The sequence below is a fragment of the Cygnus atratus genome, chromosome 1, assembly GCF_013377495.2.
Source record: "Cygnus atratus isolate AKBS03 ecotype Queensland, Australia chromosome 1, CAtr_DNAZoo_HiC_assembly, whole genome shotgun sequence".
NCBI lineage: Eukaryota > Metazoa > Chordata > Aves > Anseriformes > Anatidae > Cygnus > Cygnus atratus.
Window position 1 is genome coordinate 49,903,862 of NC_066362.1, and position 2,715 is coordinate 49,906,576.

General features: G+C 39.7%; 1 long non-coding RNA gene across 1 annotated transcript; it reads left to right on the top strand.

Annotated features, from left to right (window-relative positions):
- The first annotated feature begins 1,109 nt into the window (after window positions 1-1,109).
- LOC118250542 (uncharacterized) lies at window positions 1,110-1,815 on the top strand. The gene is made up of 3 exons (XR_004779483.1): window positions 1,110-1,246; window positions 1,403-1,497; window positions 1,695-1,815. It is a non-coding gene; the product is annotated as an uncharacterized LOC118250542 (long non-coding RNA).
- Window positions 1,816-2,715: the final 900 nt, after the last annotated feature.

Genomic DNA, 2,715 nt, shown 5'->3' on the forward strand with positions numbered 1-2,715 from the left:
TTCTATCTGTTGTATAAAATTTTACCTGTCTACCAACCCATTAGGGCCACCGGCATATTTTAGTTTCAAAAATATCAATTCTCCTACCCCCAGTATAAACCCTATACCAAAATACTACTGCTGCCTCTGAGACGGAAGACAGAAACCGAAATCCACCTACTAAAAACACACACATGCATGAACTACTCATCCTACTGCATGACTACCTACTACAAATATAATTTGAAACTGAGACAATTTGTTGCAGATGTATTTAGTTTTGCAAGTCCCAGTTTCGTGTTCATTCAGGACATGACAGGTGTACTCTAATTTATACATTATAAGAAGCTTGGGGCTGTACAAGTTGTTCCAAAAAAAAAAAAGTAATTAAATATTAAATGTTTCCTATCTGTAAGGTAGTCCCCCTTTTCTTGCTTCAAAATTTCTATGTTTAGGTAGAGGTGAGAAATATTTCTGAGCCAGCAGTAGATATTATGTTGCTGTTTTTGATGTGACATCATACACCTTCAAAGACAAGCTTTTTGCTGGAGTGCTCTCTGCTTGATGGTTTACCACTCTGGTGCAACTGAGATGGAGTCATTAGACAAATATTATTATTGCTTCTGGTACTCTGACTGTTTCTTGTGATAAGTTGTTGAGGGGGAAAAGAAAGTGGTCTGACATTCAGGCAAGAGCAGAAATGAGAGGATTTTTGTAACCTAGATCACATGTTGATATAAAACCTAGCAAAGTAAGAAATGAGTTGGCTGCTTTGTGAAAATGAAGGGGAAAACCCCAGGGGAAGTTAGTTCTAGGTCTCTAGTGACCCTGGTTACATACCCAGATGTGCATAGTCCATACTCAAATCTGCCTCGTGAAGTTTTCATGTGGTTGTTAACAAAACAAGACTATGCTATTAAAATCCTCAAAATACATTTAAAGGGGAGGAGGACTTATTTCTGTTGAATGTCAGCAATCTGTGAAAGATAAAAATGAGAATATTAAACATTTTAATAGTAAATTGACAAATATATTTCAAAATTCAGTTCAAAGTGCACATCAAATTGGCAGTATTAAAGCAGACTTTTTGTGCCTTTTTTTTTTTTTTTTTGTGGAATCAGGGCTCTTGGCAAGGAGAACAGAAGGAAATGCAAGAAATTCATGCCTCGATGATGAATATCTGTGAGAATACAACTACACAACAGTAGCTATGTCGCCATTAGCAAGTGATTTGGATCAAGAGGATTGGTTTACTATAAATAAACAGGTGGCACTGAGACCCCTTACACCTTGTGTTATGTGGCTTGGGGGATTTACTTGGGGCTGGATTTTTTTCTTTTCTCTGTATCATACACCCCCAGGACATGTGGCTCAAAACTGTATAAGAAATGGGTTTTGGCTTTGACCCTTTATCCTTATTTAGGGCTTGGAGCACATGGAAGGGCATGAATTTCACCTTCCCCGGGAAGACTATGGACAAGGTACACCAAAACCACTCTGGATCCAAACCACTGTGTGGTAAGTGGAGACATTCAGGGAATTGGTTTCAACACTGTTCTAACACCCAAAGTCAAAGAACTAGCATAGGCACAGAAATGTCTGTTAGTATGAGCCCAGCCTTGCCTTGGTACAGCATGCTAAACCTGAGGTGCAGCAATGTCATGGCCCCTACACAAATCCAGAGAAACTGGCCTGTGCTTTCCTGTCCCTTGCAGATAAAGAGGAGAGAGATCCCTGCACACCTTCGAGGGTTTCATGGCCATCTCTTGGCTTCGTGTGTCGCCACCACTTCTGCACTGACTTGGCAACAAGGCGAGTTTGCAGGAAGGCAGAATGTAGGTGAAGGAAGGGAGATGACCCAAGGAGAGGGTGTCTCACCAAAGCATCATCTACAGGGAAGGAGGAAATCCTGCTGATAAGCCTATCCCTGCTGATTTTACTTTCCACTTTCCAACCCAGGGGACTGCAGGACCTGGGGAGGCTCTGTTCCTGTCGTCGGGAAGGAAGGGAGTAAAAAATATTGAAGATGCTGAAGATGCCTCACATTCCCAAGGATTTCCATTAGATCTACATACCTCCTCTGCTGCTATTTCAGCCTCAGAAAGTCCTTTGCTCCTGCCACTACCATGTGGAAGTGCTTCTAGATACTGTTTCGCCTCCTGGGTCTTCAAAGCCGCAGGCGGCTGAGAGATGACTGCTGAGGGGAAGTGAGAAAAGAAATTGCTTTTCTAAAACCCTTTTAGGAACATTTCTGACCAGTGGATTCTGTAGCTGTGGGAAATGACTTGTCAAGACAGCAAAACTTGCCTCTTTCTCTTGAAAGGATAACATTTGTCTCAAAAGGATAATTACCGGTAGCTCTTAAAAAAAAAAAAAAAAGGAAGAAAAAAAAAAGAAAAAGAAGTTTTGCAAGAGACCTATGAAACATGGACAACTATGGACAACTGCCTGGAAGCTCAGAGAGAAAAAGCGCATTTTAAGTTTAGGTACCCTGAGCAGAGAGAGGCAAAATCTCAGTAAATCTTTTTTTTTTTATTTATTTTTTATTTTTTTTGTGCAAACATCTGACTTCTGGAGATTTTTTTGAGTCTACAACAAGATATATCTATGCTTAAAAGAACCAAATGAACCAGAATTTTTATTTTATGAGGAAATATTACAACTTTAAAAAATAATTTTGTATTAGTTGAAACACTTTTTCTTACTACACATACTTGCTGCTATTACTGTAACTAT